Below are 19,086 nucleotides of genomic sequence, written 5' to 3'. Positions count from 1 at the left end.
GATCATCTTGGTCATCCATCATCATCATCATCATTGTCATCATTGTTGTCGCCATGATCTGTTAGAAAGCAAAGTGCTCCATGATAACTAAGAGGGGGTGAATCAGTTATTATATCAATACAACTTTTATTAACCTTATTAAATCTCAAACATGTTCTCAATATAAATAGCAACCATAAAAATATACACATACACAATATTACCATATATGTTAACTAGGGAAACCATTGGTCAGAGGGAAAACCCTAGTGGGGATGGTATCCACAAATTGATGTACTAATATATAAGTTCCTTTTAAGAGGATGGACTTTGTTAGGAGCCAATGAAATACATTTAGTGCATATTAGTCTCTGGTAGGAGACTTTGAATCCCTGTGAGAAGATTCCAACCTTGTTAGGAGTTGTGCCAACACTTTTAGGATTAGTAGAAGGTAGAAGTACCCACTATCCAAATAGCACTAGGGGAAAGACCACAAAAATTATTATCCAACTAGCCTCTATATTATTCCTTTCAGAATAATAGAAATTACAACTAATTTCAACAACTCAAACTCTTTCCATGTCCTCTTACCATGCCTTTTCTACACCAAACACTTCTCATATCTCAATACCAGATCCACAAACTCACATCACAATGATCCCTTTGATTACTTACTCACATTTACTAATCTTCTTCACTTATCACATACACTTTACACTTGTATACTTCATCACAAGAAAAATAACTTTCCTTTATACTAAGTCCTCAAAATAATTAATTGATTTGGCCATTAGGCTTTCCCAATTATAATTACAATACGACCTCGTTAAGATAGCAAACTACATTACAACTTTTCATAATTATATAATACAGTTAGCTCATAATATATAAAACTTCTTACACATATGGCCTTAGAGTTTGTGCACTCACTGACATCATCATCAGGATATCTTATATCTCTGTCTAACTATGCTCAACTAGATTCTATCCCTATTAGGAGATATAATCTAAATATCAGAAACCACTTCTTAGGAACTTTGTCTTTAAACTATCTTTTGTAAATCTTGAAACAATTTTTATCAGTCTTCAACTTTCTACACATGTTCTTAGCCACATCATTAGGACACACTATAGAGCATGTCCTTAACCACTCTTGATCTCATCTTCAATCCTTGATTTGTACGATCTCAATATCTATCTTCTACTATGCCAATCTTTACAGTATGTTAACTTCAATGACAAACATAGTCATCAACGCAACACACAGTCATGCTATCAATCTCACCAATGCTCCAACAATGCTAGGACACTTCCTCATAGAAATATCATCAAAATTTATGCTAACTATATCCTCCTTCAGCATTGATTACAACATAGACAAAAAAATCTAAGTTCCAAGAATACCAAATATACTATTATGTTTTTGTTGCTGCTCTTATCTTTTCAAATCCTCTTCATTAATCAAATATGAATCTCTCAAGAATAAATCTTCATCAGTACTACTACTCCCCTATTGATACACTTGTTGATCTCAGATTGGTTTTGACAAGTGACTGTCAACACACTTCAATTATTTACTTAGTTCATGCCAAACAAATAACATATGTCGAGCAAACCATAGACTATGCTGAGTCGTAGTGAGTGCCAAGCCACTCATGTGCCCAGTCACTCAAGTGTTGAGAAGATAGTATATGCTAACTGACACAAGAGCTAATTAAATAGTGGATGTCAAGCAATGCAAGTGTCGAGTCATAGTAGAAAGATTAATGCATGCCGAGCACCAAAGAATTCAGATGCCAAGTGAAACAATTTTGACATATTTGTTTGTAATGACACAAACAACTATGTAAACCATTTTTGAGATGACTTAAGATTGAATTTAGATATTTTGAGATAAGGATGAATCTCTAGTTGGATTCCCTATGCAATTACATCCAACCAATTAGAAAATGAGAAGGATTAATTGACAAAATGGATGAATCTCAACCATAGATTTATACCTAACCCTAAACTATTAATGAGTGTGTAAGGAATAGAAGGAGCTAAGAAAGAATTTTTCATACAAAATTAGAGCATTCATGGTGGCTTAGAAGTTATGAAGTGAGATTGAATTGGAAAATTAGTTAGAGCAGAATAGAGGATAGAGAAGAGTCAACATCATAGAGACATTAGATCAAGAAGAGAAGTGTTTAGAGGTTAACTATTATCAGGCAAGCAAGTGCTAACCATAGGATCAAAGCTAAGACATTCTAATAGGCAATTTTAGTCAAAATATCTTAACAGAGTAGTCTTAATAGGCTATATGAAATCCATTAATAGGGTGCTTACTTAGTTGTAAGTTAAAGTCCTTTAGCAAAGCACACTTCTAATAGGGTGTTGAAATACTCGAACAAGGTGAAACCTAACAATCTTTATAAGACTTTAATAGGGTAGATCATGACTCATGATCAAAACATTGTAACCTTCATTGAATACACTTTATTACTGCAGTAGTGAAGATTTGTAGGTTCCATCTCCACTCTAGTTTTACCTTCTCACTTGGAGGGTTTTTGAGTAATCACATCTGGTGTTATGTGTGTGAATGCTTGTATGTTTACATGATTTATATGTATATGCTTTGCATGTTATTTCAATTTACTCATTGAACGTAGGAGATGGATGTGTGGTGAAAGTTGTATGGATTCAAGTTTAAACTATCGATCCACCCCCCCCCCCAAAAAAAAAAAAAGAAAAAGAAAAAAAAAGTTCACCTTTCCTATTGTAATTCCAACAATCAGTATCAGAGCCTTGTTCTCTAAAATAAAAGCTTTACAAATTTGAGGAAAGATCTTGAAATGGAAGTCTACAAGTTGGGAAAGACTATTGAGAACAAGGAGATTGAAATATATCTCCTACTACATCAAGTGGGAGAAGACCTAAAGTATTCTTTGAAGAGAAGGAAAGAAATTGCCATTGTAGAGAATGGCATACATTACAAAGAGATAGACACTACTAAGCTATTTGTAGATGGAAACTCAAATGAATTTGATGTAGTAGTTGCAAATTTAATGGAAAAGAATAGAGCCCAAGCCGAGGAAATAAAAAATCTCAAATTAGAGCAAGAATCACAAGCTATACTGCTATGTGAAGTGGTTGAACAAAAGAAGAAAGCCATGGAAAACAAAGCCATGATTGAAGAAGACAAAAAGGTTTTGGCCAATAGAATGGAAGAAAAATCATCAGAATTAACCAAGATTTCCAACATGCAATTGGCTAGTCTAAGTCAGATGATGAATACCAACTATGAATTGAATGTTAAGGACATTGAGATAACTAAATTGAAGTTGCATAATGAATAATTGCAAAGTGACCTAAAGAGGAAAAATGAATTTGCTAAAAGTTTCAACAAACCAAATGAGGCCATCAAATAATTTGAGCAACTATTGAGATCCCCTAGATCCAATAATGATACATCTAGACTGGGATATACAAGTATCGAAGGAGGAGAGTCATCCAAAAGTGTAGAAGAAAGGAACAACAAAGGTAAGAAATCCAAACCTACTTGTCATAATTGTGGTAAGAAAGGACATACGACTAATGTGTGTAGGAGCAAGATTACAAATCAAAATGTCAATCATAAGATCATGATTCACTACCATAAGTGCAACAAGCAAGGTCATCAGGCACATGAATGCAGAATCGAGACCATGCATATACAAAGATTTGAAGGATATTGCTACAACTGCTAGAAGTATGGACATAAAGCCTTTGGATGTAGATCAAAACCCATGTGGTCATCAAACATGAAAACAAAGGTAAGGAACATTGGAAACTCTTATAATTGGGATTATAATACAAGATATAGCTATCATTATTGTTAAGAATATGGACATGTTCCTGAGAATTGTATTAGGACACACTTTAATGGTAGCTATCAAAGGTGGTTAAGTCAAACCACATGTTTTAGCTATATGAAGACTGAGCACATCAGTAGATATTGTCCAACTAGGTCAAAAGCACCAAGTTGTGAATTTGATAAAGGCAAAGGCAAGACATATGTTGAACACATCAGAAATTAGATGAATATGATATGGAAAAAGAAAGATGACTGCAACACATCAAATGGAGAAGGGATCACTTCACCTAATGGGTCAAGTGATCACACCTCATCAAACTAGGCAATCAAAAGGTATATGGGACTAATATTTGAAAACTATATTATGCATCAGTTCCAAAGAAAGCTAGTACTAAAAGGACTACATTAGCATGAATAAAGATGCAAGATATTGTTAGAAATTCAAGATAAATCTTTGATTTTTTCATGTTTTTGCCAAGCATGAAATACTTCTTATGTGTGCCAAGTGAAATTAGAAGATGTTGAGCTAGCAGTTTGGCTAGTTGATGCCAAGCTCATAGTGGTTATCGAGTGATGGAAATGTCAATGGATGTTGAGTGAGCCTAAAATTGGTTGATGTCAAGCTTACAATTGTGTAAGCACTCAACATTAATTGTAGGGCTTTCAAAGGGAATTTCATCAATTTTAGCTCGTTATTTCATCATTTCAAATTTGAGAAAGAGTGAGTAGAGTAGAAGGGAATTTGGAAATACATCCAAGTAGTTGCATAAAGATTTAAGTAGTGATTCTACACCAGTTTGTCAAATTTCACAAGGTATTTATCAAGAGTTGAGCCATGCAATTTAAAATTTTGTAAACCCTAGGTTCTCATTATGGCATCTAGTTTGAAGAATGTAGAAGGGAAGGAAGTTTTGAATGTTCAGTTAGTAAGTAATGAGGTCAAGAAACCCATTTTCAAAGCCATTCCTAACATTACATATAAGCAAGACCCTTTTGGTGTGTTATCAATGTTTTTGTTGAATGTTATAATGGTGCAAGATGTAATAAAATGATATAACTACAAGATTGGTAGCATTGGTGACATGAAGATTGTTAGAAATAGGGATTATTGAGGGGGGGGTGTGAATCAATAATGTAAAAACTTTAGTTTCCAACTAGATATTATTACTTACTTTAAACTATGCATAACAAATTAATAAAATAATGTTGAATAGTAATAGTAACAATGCACAAATATAACTCATGACACCATATTTTGTTAACTAGAGAAACCCTGGCCAAGGGAAAACCCCAGTGGGGATGATACCCACTAGATAATATATATAGTTCCTTGTTAGAGGATGGACCCTGTTAGGAGTCAATGAGAAAATTTAGTATAATAGTCTTTGTTAGGAGACTTTGAATTCTTGTTAGAAGATTCCAACCCTATTAGGAGTTGTAGTGTAATGTATGCAAGATAAGTGCACAGCCCAAACATGCAATTTTAACTACATGAAGAGCTCACTACTCAAACAAGTAATCTATTATTATTTTCCTTCCTTTAACTTGATCTTGGATCACTAGATAGTTGATACAAAACTTCACATATATCGCTTTCACAAAAGTTCACTCATAAGTTTGCTCTCATGATACATCAAGATTACACACTTATTATTGCAAGAAGTCCTTTGCATAAATACCATGCCTTTACATAAAATAATTTTGGGTTAGCTAAGACCACGATTCATTTTTCCAAGTTAGAGTAAACATATAGGATGTCCACCCTAATTGCACAAGTAATTATTTTGCAACCAAAACAATTCTTTCCTTCAATTCTATTGTCCTACTTCATCAAAACATGATTAACTTTGTTCTGTATAGTCTATACAAACTTTTGAGGTTATACATGTCATAATCAACATGTATATTATCTCCATGTAACTTCACTTGTCATAATATGATGTCTGCAACATGTTATAAACAAAACAATATATTGTTGTAGACTAAATTCTGTACCTAAACAATTTTTTGATCACCAAACATTAAGTATCTTTATTTCTAAGGTTTTCTATCAAGATGTACATCATTTGTTGCCATTAATGAAAATAATTACATATCACAATTAGCCAATTGTTAATAGAGATTAGGGAGGCATATAACAAACTTTGTGATAATGGTGTTTTGAAGGAAGGATTCAAAATCATTGAGAGAAAGGGATTAACATGAGCCCTAGGTTTTCCAAATGTATTCAAAATAAAATGGATTAGGATAGTGCTTAGTTGAATCCATAGTGGTTTATTATTGCTAGACAATGGACCTATTAAGATAACTAAGAGAATAATCCATAGTTTACTGGTTACCCAACCCTAGATCGGCCTAAGGCACTGAGAAGTGACTCTAAGGAGGTGATTGAGAAGAATACTAGAGCTATTTGGAACAAGAGAGGCATGAAAATAGATACAATCACTGATCCATTGATTGATTTTTCTGTAAGAGTAATACTGCACAAGTTCTATCAATCTAGTAGATTAAATAGTGTGCCCTGTATAGCTATGGATGTGGGATTTACGATTGTAAAGACAAATCATACATATGATCTAGCAGAGCTAAAATTGCAACAATTGATGGAGAACCTTGGAACAATAAAGAAAACTAAGAGTGCATAGTGAAAATTTGGTTCAATTTTGATTTGTACATTCTTTTATGTGCAAAACACATTCCCCTCATTTGGCACCGTGGGATGGAAAACCAATAGATCAATAGCATTACAGATTGGTGAGTATATTGAGCAGCTAGGAGAGAATTTTGAATCTCTAATAACAAGCTATTTTGAAGATTTCAAGAAGTCAATGAAGGAAAGATTAAGAATACCAGTATCCTTAGTTGAAAAACACTATGATGACATTTATTTTCTTGTGGATGCTAACTATACTTTTGTGCAAGCTGCTACACCAAGAGTAAGATGGTTGATGCCACTTGGTTATGAAATAAATGTCAATGATGCCTCTCCAGCCATCACAACTTTATTATCAAAAGAGGTAGATAAAAGTGAAAAGGTATTTGGAAACTATGAGATGGTAAAATCTAAAATTACCATGGAATTGAAGAATACTTCAACTTTGAAGAAAAAGGAGAGGATAGTAAAGAAGTTGAAAGCTAAGTTCAAAGAGGGTGCTGAGGAGGAAGATGAAAAAGAAGAAGAAGAAGAAACCCAAGCAAAAACACCTCTAGCTTTGACACAAGGCATGGGAGAAGAGACTGAATGTGTCAAGGTAGAAGAAGCCAAGGAAGCACCTACTCCTATTGAGCCAAAGAAGAGGAAGGCCAAGGCACAACTTGTGGAAAGGGCTAAGAAAATTGTTAAATGAAGTCAAGCTAAGCCCACTACACCTACTACAAGAGACAACACACGTGCAACTACACAAAAGGCCAAGGAAAAGACAACAAATTGAACAAGGAGGTCAAGAACAAAAGAGACCAAGAAGAAAGTATGTGTCACAAGTAGAGTCTAATAAAGAGAAAATATAATCAAATGATAACAACCAATTAAGGTGGTGAGTCATAATCCTCTCTCAGATGTTGAAAATTTATGTGAAAATGTTAGAAAGAGAACAGATCTATCAGGATTAGGTCATGTTGATTTTGATAAATTGAGTAAAGTAGAGAAAAATCAAGTGGAGGAGGCCATATATGCCATGATCACAAAATTCAAGACAACTCCACTAGAGTTTTCCAACTCAATGCCTAAGAGTTTATATGACAACGTTAAGAAAAAATGGCACTATTGTCTAAATATGGAGAAACAAAAAAATCTCTAGCCCAAGTGATGCTAGAATTAACAAAGGCACAAATTTCTAAGGTTGTGAAGAAGTATGCAATTAGGTTTGTACCTAAATACAAAGCCTTCAACATTTTGCAAAACAACATTGGGGATGTTGTCAAGAAGACCACTTAGATGTGGAAACTTACTTATGGGTTGACAATAGTAAAGGAAGGAGAAGAAGAACCCATTGAAGTAAAGGATGATGAAAATGATGAAAAAGGTGAAAAAGTTGGAGGAGGAACATAAATGCAAGAAGATGACAAGGCAACAACTAAGCCTGAGCAACCAGAAGAACAGAGTGTGTAAGATACACAATTGTTGAGTGTCAGTCCTCCACATGTCACAAGTGAGACTTCTGAAACAATAATTGTCAAGGATCTTTCTAATCTATCAACATAGAACATTAATCCCCTCACTAAAGATGATTTGAAGAAGATCTTAGATCAGTCTACACTACAAGCCAAACTTGGTGACAATCCTATTCTGGTCAGTGTGGACGAGCTACATAAATTAGTGACTAATGTTGCAAGGGAAAAGTTGAGTCCACAAGAACCACCTTCCATCATCCCTCTAGTCACTAATATACAACCTTTGGTAAATATCCCAAAATTCATATCAAAAAAGGTTGGTACAATTGCCAAGATTGATATTGTAGAAAAGAGTATAGTGGAAGCACATGTTGCTACTGTAGAAACATGTTAGGTAGACTTATGTGCACCTACTACATAAGGACAAGGTGTAAGTCAGGTCCTTGTGGAAAAACAAGGCAAGCTTGAAGAGAGTGAGATGACACCACAACCAAAGGAGAAAACTACCATCTAAGCTTTGGTAACCTTACCAGTATTTAGCATTCTATCAAGTCATACTCTTCAGAAGCTAGGCATAGATGCTAAACCACTACAGATCTTAGTGCCGAGACCAAGTTAATGAAAGGCTGAAGAAGTAATTCAATATGGAGATGTGAGCCTTGATGAATAGATAATTTTACCAAAGTTTGATTTTGATTCATGACAATAGAATAAATGGGCATATTACAGTAGGTCCTAGCAAGGAAAAAGCATCAAGAAATGCTTAGAAGGGAGCACAGGTAGAAGTCGACACTTCAAGAAATCAAAGACATCTTTTTAGATGCATTTAGTCTACCAATTCTAGATGAGACCAAGCCACTAATGGATCAAATAATAGATATAGTGGAGAAGGTCAGTAATGAAGATTGGATACAAATACCAAATTACTTGAATGGTCAGAAAAGAAGTTCCAAAACAAAGTGAATGAGAAAATGTCTAGTGATATAGCACTAACACAAGTTGCATTACCAACTAAGGTTGAGGATGTGAAGAAGGTACTTGAGAACATATTCTCATTGTACACAAAATTATGCAATCCAACACTCTTCACCCAAGAGACCAAAAGTCATATTTTGAGTCTAGAGAGCCAAATTTATGCATCAAGTGCAAGACTACCAATGAATCCAGCTTAGAGTGAGAAGCATTTCGGGACATTTTTTCAAACATAGAGTTAGTTAGTTGTATTGATAATAGATGAGGCTAATAGAAGGGCCAAACTAACATGCATCCAAGCAACCCTCACCCCCATATGGAATTATTGCACAAGGAGCTAGGCTCTGCTGAAACCATAATGAAGAAAAACCCCAATCTTTCTACCTTAGATGGTCTAGTTCACCTTACTGTCGATCTTACAATCCAAATTGAGTCATTGGATGTAGCATGTGAGAACTAGGATGCAGCTTTTAATATGATATTATATGTCCATATATCTTTTTTGGACAAACACACAATTAGTGTATAGCCCATTGACATAAGTGTCAAAAAGGAGGAGATATATATTTTTGAGGGAGAGAAAGAAAAAAGAAGAAAATAAGATAAAGGGAGAATAAGCATCAAAATACAAGAAATATAAGATGAAAGATAATTATATGAAGTCAAAGTGTATCAGTAGAGACACATTCACTCAACAGGAGTACGCAATTTTGGATATAGAATAGACATATCAACTTAGGGGGAGTTATCAAACTTTAAGGTATCTAAGTTATTGCAAAATTTTTAAGTTTTGTATCTAAGACGAGTTGAGACATTTTATGCTCGTAAGATTAAGGATGATAATGTATACTCAAGTGTTTTTGACACTCATTTCAAAGGGGGAGATTATTGATCTTAGATTGGTGTTGACAAGTGAATGTCAACACACTTAAGTTATTTACTTAGTTCATGCTGAAAAAATAACATATGCCAAGAAAACCATAGACTATTCTTAGTTGTAGTGAGTGCCAAGTCACTCATGTGCCGAGTCACTCAAGTACTGAGTAGACAATATATGTCGAGTGACACAAGAGTTGAGTAAATAGTGGATGCCAAGCAATGTAGGTGCCGAGTCACAACAAAAAGATTAATGGATACCGAGCATTAGAGAATTCAGATGCTGATTGACATAATTTTGACATATTTGTTTGTAATGGCACAAACAACTATGTAAACCATTTTTGAGCCAACTTAAGATTGAATTTAGATATTTTGGAGATAAGGACGAAACTCCAGTTGGATTCCCTATGCAATTAGATACAGCCAATCAGAAAATGAGAAGGATTAAGCAACAAAATGGATGAATCTTAGTTGTAGATTCATACCTAACCCTAAGCCACTAAGTCTTCTTAAGGAGGACAAAACCCTAAACTATTAATGAGTGTGTAAGGAATAGAAGGAGCTAAGAAAGAAGTTTTCATGTGAAAATAGAGCATTAATGGTGGCTTAGAAGTTATGTAATGAGATTAAATTGCAAAATCAGTTAGAGCAAAATAGAGGATAGAGAAGAGTATACAACATAGAGACATCAGATCAAGAAGGATCAAGAAGAGAAGTGTTTAGAGGTGATCTATTATTAGGAAAGCAAGTGCTAACCACAAGATCAAAGTTGAGACATTTTAACAAGTGATTTTAGTCAAAATCTTTTAATAGAGTAGTCCTAACAAGTTGTATGAAATCCTTTAATAGGGTGCTTACTTAGTTGTAAGTTAAAGTCCTTTAGCAAGGTAGACTTCTGACAAGGTATTGAAATCCTTTAACAAAGTGAGACCTAATAGGCTTTTTAATCCTTTAATAGGGTAGACCTTTCACAGGGTAGATCATGACCCATGATCAAAACATTGTAACCTTCATTGGATACACTTTATTGCTACAGTAGTGAAGATTTGTGGATGGCATCCCCACCCTAGTTTTACCTTCTCACTTGGAGGGTTTTTGGGTAATCATATCTGGTGTTATGTGTGTGAATGCTTACATGTTTAAATAATTTAGATGTATATGCTTTGCATGTTATTTCAGTTTACTCATTGAATGCAGGAGATGGATGTGTGGTGAAAGTTTTATGGATTCAAGTTTAAACTACTGATTCACCCCCCACTCTTAGAAGTTTACCATTCCTATTGTAATTCCAACAATACTTCCCCATTGACATCAATACCTTGTTCATGTAAAACTTTCCTCCATTCTTCTCTTCGTATACTTCTCTCTTCCATAAATAGGAGACCGTTCTCTCCTCCATCTTGTATGCTTATATTTCCATGCATTCTCTCCCCAATATTCAAGATATGTAATTCATGCACTCTCTCTCCCATTGAAATCAATGGAAAAGACATCATTATGTCAATTTTTTGCTCAAATTTTTTCAATCGGGTCATGTGTCCATAGATATTGTTCAGTACCAACTACCAAGAGTCCTTTATGACTCTTATCAAACACAAATACTCCCCCATAGAGTAAGCATCAACATTTAGTCTAGATAAAAAATAGTACTCTAGACTACTATACTGATGCAATTTATGCATATATACTCTAAAGTAGGTATGGGCGTAAGCCCAATAATACCTTGCAATTATGCAAATGTATCCTTAGGTAAAGGCTTTGTAAATATATCTACAATCTACTCCTTTATATTCACATATTCCTATCTGGTCTCTTTCTCTACAACTTTCTCTCTCAAAACATGATACTTAATAGACATGTGATTTGTCTTAGAATGTAACATAAAATTATCAGACATACTCATTGTACTTGTGTTATCACAATGTATGATAACAGGTTCTAAAAACTCTATTCCAGTGTCCATCATCTATTTCATCCACATAATTTGATTGCAATTGTTTGTTGCTGCTACATACTCTACTTCTTTTATACTTTGTAAAATACAATCTTGTTTCTTACTTAGCCAAGAAACCAATCTTCCTCCAAGGAAAAACTCTCCACCACTTGTACTCTTTTTGTCATCCATACTTCCTACCCAATCCACATTAGTATATGCACATAGAGTAAAGTCATTTGATCTGTCACACCACAACGCAAAATCAAATGTATCCTTCAGATATCTGAAAATCCTCTTTACTACTGCATAATGTGCTTCTTTAGGATCAACTTGAAATCTTAAAACAATGCCAACTGCATTAGCTATGTATGTTCTTGTATGATTCAAATATTGTAAACCTCCAATCATGGATCTATCCTTCTTCTACTCAACAATAGGTGTCTTGTAACATGCCGCTGAGGGATCCAAAAGAACTAACCTAAAGTTTACTAAGTTTTCCAAACTTTTTTTCAAAAGAATAATATGTACAACAATCATAAAGTAGTGGAAGCAATAACATACAATCATACATAAGCAAACATGACAGATTACATTCCTTAAGGATCCCAAGATGTTGAGTCACATTTAAATTTAATTAATACTTAGTCAAATAAATAACACATCCACATGAAAGAATAATTACAAGTCCAAGTCCATTTAAATAATATACATTTATTCTAAATACCTCTTGGAAATAAAATTTAGAATGCACAATCATCCACTATACATGTCCTATGGTATGAAAGGTTGAAAGAATATACATTTATAAAATAGATCACATCATCCCTTTCAGATCCATGAAACAAGATACAATACAATAAGTAAAATCATCCATCAAATATATATAACCATCCATCATAATACACAAAGATAGAATGAAAGGAAATGCAGAACAAGGAACTCTAGCCACGACATCAACAAACAGATCTCAAAGGTAAAAGTAAAAAGCACTACCACCTGACCTCATGGTAACCCAAAAAGGTCCACTCCCACTACGTTGAGGAGATAGTCTCAAGTCTCAAATAGGATATCAATCCCAAAATCAAAAGTAATATCTAAGTCAAGGATACCCTAAAAGTAATCTAACTCAAAGGTTCCAAGATAAATCAACATATAGACCTAGAGGAAAGCACAACCACGTAGGAAATCTATACTGCTAATGGGCAAGTGTCATCACACGAATCAATTCTAGGGTTACCTAGCTAGTCTTTTAATCCTCTGCCCCCATAGTGACTCTATGTGGCACTAGTATCCTTTCATACTGACAAGTCATACTAACGATGCATGGTCACAACCAAGCGTCCTCTCTACTCCCATCCTAGTCTGTATTAATACTTGAGGCATGAGCAAGGAAAGACAAAGACTCTTATTAGGTTCATTTTATTCTCATTTAGTGTAGTGTTTTCACTTATTAACTACTTACAATGGGTTACCCTGACAACCAATTTGGGCCTTGGCCTCCATTGCAAGCCACTTCCCAACTTAACACATAGATTACCTACCCTAGGATCATACAAGTACAAATCAAAGAATCACAATTTTCCACCTCAACTCTTTATAAGCAACTAGAAAGCATCCCAAAAATAACTGATCAAAGATTCAAAGGTCATAACATTCATCTTAGTTTTACACAAGAACACTAAAAAGCAATAACAAATAATAAATCCAATCTCATCATAGAGCATACCAGACACATTACCATGGTTGAGTTTAAAAGATCAAGATCAAATCATCATCATGACACCACAAACACAAAACTCTCAAGCCTCTAGTAACACAACCTAATTAGTCAACACTCTAGTCCATCTCCAAACCCGACATACAAGAAAGCACTTAGCAAACAGTGTAATTAGTAGATTCATAGATTTTGATAACACATAGTTGAGTTAATAGTAAGGTTTAAGTATTTGTTTCAATGTATGTTTTCAAGTAGATGAGATTCACAGTTTACCCTTACGAACTAACCCATTTCTTATATTTGGATATATCACATGATTACCCTTAACTTATGAGATAATTAATAATTCATTATTTTAATAATTTAATAAATAAATTATTTTAAATTATTATCTTAATAAATAATGATTATTTTAATAATCAAAGATCATTAAAAATAACATAATGAATAAATTTAAACTTAATCCCATAACATTTAATTAAACTTCATTTAATTAAATTTAACTAATCATTATAAAAGAAATTATTTTAATATATTATTAATTATTAATTAAAAATAATTAACAAAACTATAAATAAAATTATTAATAACTTATTATAATAACTATATTAAACATTGATTAATTAATTAACTTCATAATTTTTTTAATAAAATAATAATAATTTTTTAAAATAAAATTTATTAAAAAAATACACCTTGTGATAATCTTTTAAGCCCATAGACTTTGCTACTAAAGTAGCCCTATTGCCGTGATAGTAGGTGTACCTGTTGTTCATGGCTGCAAACCTACCATGCGGACCATAAATGGCTGCCTGTAGTACATTGTCGTGGTAAGGGGGGTTGGTGGGAGGTGGGGGTTTGATGGCCTACCTCCCCACCAATATTTTTTATATATTATTTTTAAAATGTATTTCTTTTTAAAAATAAATTTTAATAATAGTCTCCTCCCCCCTTAATAATTTTTTTATATTTTATTTATTTATTTATAAATAATTCTATCAATACTCTGATAGAGGAATTATGACAAACCAACCAAATTTATATTCTAAAGATTTCCATTTCTTTCAAAACCCTTCTCAGTTTAATTTTCAATTTTTAAATCTATAGAATGAGAGTTTTATTGATACTTTAAATCCTCACGTATATAGAAGAAATCAACATGCATACCAGTAATTTCAAAATGAAATATTGAAAGATTCATCACAATAAAATTCAAATAAGCAATTCACAATCACGAACAAGACATGAATATTAAATTACATGATTAATTGGGTGAACAAAACACAAGAATCTACCTAGTTCTGATGCTAATTTGCAAACACCCAAAAATTGTGAGAGAAATCTCTTCTCTCTAAATCTTCTCTCTAAAAATTCCCTTCTCCTAAAATTCCTCGTTCTCCCACAACTTTGGTTTTTGGAAAATGAACTCTAAATTGCTGATAAGGAGTTCTCTCCTAAATTTGGGGCATTGATTGTACAATCACCTGAGGAAACTCCTTGATCACCACTCTTTAACTCTTTATTATCTTTTCTTTTATATTTTCATGCACACTTTTTGCAATATAAAATATCTTTATTAAATTTATTTGCTTTCTCTTTTTAATTAATTTATTATATTTTAATCTCACGCATAAACTTTATGCAATTTAATTAAAATAAAATTTATTAAATAATTGCTTACTCTCTCTTAATAATTTTTGAAGCGTTTTCTAATATAATATTTATTAACTTTTTTTTTTTTTTTTTTTTTTTAAAGAGGGGTAAACGCTTTGACCTGGAGCTATGAACCAGTGAGGCCACAAAAGGGGGACCTCATCCCCATTAGATTTGAACCTTGATGGCAAGGATAACAATGCAACAACTTAACCATCACAACATGCCACTATTGGCCAATATAATATTTATTAACTTAAGTAATAATAATATTTAGCATTTATCTAAAAATGATCTACTAAATATATTATTATTAAATTAAATAAATATTATTACGCTCTCAAAATAGATTATAATTTTCTCTTTAAATTTAATTCTTTTTATTTAATTAATTTTCTAATTAATTAAATATAATTAAATATTGAAATTATCTTGATAATTTTCCATTAAATTAAATTATTAATTAATCTTTTAATTTGACTTAATTAATTGAAAAATCACAAAATACTTACAAGAAAACTATGAAATTCCATCATTAAATACCACATACAAGATCAAACTCAAGGGTTATAATCACAAATTTATGTCATATGACAAATTTGGAAGGGCAAACATCACAGATGCTTGTCTTAATTTTCTAAGACAATTGATTTAAAGGTTAGGATTTGGATTGTTGAATTTATCTCCCCTCTCTTACCATTGAGATATTGCGATAGGGTACGCTCATCTTGGAAATTTAGAGAAGTTGATACCCAGTACCTGTAATCTGCATAAAATTCATGCATGTACAAACACATATATTCTAAACTAAATAGGCAATGGCAGGATGTAATGTCCCCTTTTAGGACATTAGGGTTAAAACCTTGCTCTGTATACATTTTCTCCTTTTTATCTCTGATTGCAAATTATTCTTTTTTATTTCCCTTATGTTTCTCCTTCCTTCCTTCCTTAATGATAAAATCCTCTATGTATATATAGCTTTCAATTCTAGGAGTCACGTCTTTTAATTAGTTCATTACAGTTGTGTCATAATATATTTTGTAATACATTATCCCTATTATTATTATTATATGCTATTAGACTATTTACTTTTATATTTATATATTCACATTGTACTTATCATTTTATATGGTTGTACCATATTTATTAATAGATTTATATCGATTAATATATTTATTTAATCTTTGGTTATAAATAGTATTTATACTCTAAATGTCATAATATTTAAATATATCATCATCTTATAGGTTTATAATATAATTATAATATTTATTTATTTTTATATTTTGATATTATTACTGTGAATAATAATAATATATATTATTATGAATAATTAAGTAGAATAAATATATCATAAATATTTATGTATATAGTTCATCAATATTATTTATTTATTTTTAAATAATCAATAATAGAATTATTATTATATTTTATCACATTATAATTATAGGATTCTCTTTAGGAGGGGTCATGACAGTCTCACCTTCTCAAAATTGTTTGTCCTCAAGCAATATCACTCATGCACAAGCTCTTTCATTGACAAGAAACATATTTTCATATAAAAGGCCTAGAAGATTTTATAAAACATAAATCTTTAATGAATGAAAACATGGAGAAGACACGATACAGACAGATGAAGACACGAAGCAAACACAATGCAGACACATCATACATTTTTTCTATTTTTTCACAATGATGTAGAGTAAAGGGAATGATTTATAACATATAGTTCCCCAGTATATCTTTTGATCATAGATCCTGCAACACAAACAATTATTAGCATGTACATGTATATAATAGCTCCAAAGAAGAGTTCAATCATGATAAATTAGTTCTAAACCAATATCCTACCAAGCCCAAGAGAAAAACTTTGGCCCTCTTGGCCTTGATGGCAGCCATTGACATCCATCAAGGTGGTCTACTTGGCAAATTCTTAACTGAATAGAGTTGACATGATGTCAAGTCTTAATCAATCTAAGCCCAGAAGTGGAACATTGGCCCTCCTAGCCTTGATGGCAGCCATTGACATCCATCAAGGTGGTCTACTTAGATGGTAATCTTATTCTTCCTACCTAAGCCCAAGAGCAGAACTTTGGCCCTCTTGGCTTTGATGGCAGTCAGTGACATCCATCAAGGTGGTCTACTTAGGAGGTAATTGGATTCACCACTTTATATCCTTTCTATTTCGATATTTTATTCATCCTCTTTGCCTTAAGATTGGATCTTGTCATCCTTCAATTCTGATGGCAAGATGACTCTTTTCAACCAAGATCTGCTTAATGACACAATATAATTTGCAAAATTTATATTAGTGATAAGTTATATAATGTTGTCAAATAAGATTGGAAATAATTTAATATTAACTTTGACTTAAATAGGAATTTCAATATCTTCTGACTAAGTAAAGATATTTATGTTCACTGTAAAATAATTTTAGAAATAGAACTTATCTTTATTTAGAGAAATGTGCTTGAATATTATGCAGGTCATTGTAGACTTTATTGTTTTATTATTTATCCTCCTCCCTGAAGCTTGATAAGACCATTGTTGTTCAATTTCTCTTCTTATAATTATGATTTAGAGAGAGAAAACTATGATTTATACACAAATTTGATCAATATGCCTTGGTAAATTCAAAGTCCGGTCTGGCTTGACAAGTAATTGCGTGTTAACTGAAGCGAAGTGTAAACCATGACTATCTGATTTTCTTTGATATTAAGATTGGTTATATCGTATTTCTCCTGCTCCCATTAAATACATGTTGACCTATTTGGAGGATGCCCCATAGAAGAAGAATTAGCACCAACTTATGTAGTTGAAGATCTCCCCCATGAGGGCAAAGGTGCAGCCATAGGCATAGCGTGACAATGTGCAAAATTTGACCACGTGACCTCTGCCAAAATATCCTTAAAATGACCAACCCGAATGGCTGCAAGACTTCACCCATGTGGCTCAAGATCTCACCATAAAACATGTTTTTTTCTTTATCTTCTTCCTCTGTCATTTGAAGATATGTGTTGACATGAACTATGTATGGTTGCCGGTGACACATAAAATAAAATAACAGGGTGTTGTCAAGTACTGATATTTGCACGTACAATAGACTTCAGCATTTCAAGGCACACCATGCAGATTGTGACCCCACATTTCATCTAACATGGAATTTCCAAGCTAGAAGAGGGTCCACATGGCAATTTGGAAGTGGTTGGACCTAGTGTAAGGGAGTAAAGATTTGTTGCTGTCATGAAGGCACAACCCAACTTTAGCTAAAAGGAAGCTATAAGTTTTTGCAAAATGTCCATTGATTCTTCAATTTGTACATCACCATTGTCCATAATATATTTTCTATCTATTTTTCTATGGCATGTATTCTAAACCTGCACTTATTTTAGAGACTCAAATTTATTGTTCATTGGGCCTTTCATTTTCACAATATAGTTTCAAGTCTTCCACTTCTATGTGGAAGTATTCAATTCCTTTAATTTTATTTCTCATTGCATTCCTCAACCATTTCCCTCATGAAACTTTTCTGCTATGAGTTGGTATGACGAATGAGATGTAAGTCCTCCAGATGATCTTATCATCCCATATAATAATACACTCTACCTCAAATAAATCTTTGCAAGTGCAGAACCATCAACCATCGAATTCCAATTGTGTTGTTCAAAATTTTACTGGACATTAGTATTGATAGTGAAAGCCTTTTTAGTTGCAGTCATTACTCAAAGACTAATTGCTAAATAGTTATCATTTCAAATCCTACATGAAAAATCCATCGTTTAATAATTGAGCATATCCAGGCATCTTGTAATTGACTGTGATTAATGTGTTCACTAGTGAAATGAATTAATAACTATTGTTGATTCCATTTTTTACTTGATCTTGCACTGAGATTGAAATATTAATGTATGATCAACTACTGACTTCCTTTTTTTTTGATATTTCTAAATTTATTTCCACAGGCTAGCAAGATGTTTGCTCTGATACCACTTGTAATGTCCCCTT

The sequence above is a fragment of the Cupressus sempervirens genome, chromosome 11, assembly GCF_028749045.1.
Source record: "Cupressus sempervirens isolate cs-2001-9-10 chromosome 11, ASM2874904v1, whole genome shotgun sequence".
In the NCBI taxonomy this organism is placed as follows: domain Eukaryota; kingdom Viridiplantae; phylum Streptophyta; class Pinopsida; order Cupressales; family Cupressaceae; genus Cupressus; species Cupressus sempervirens.
Note: the sequence above shows the minus strand (reverse complement) of the source record.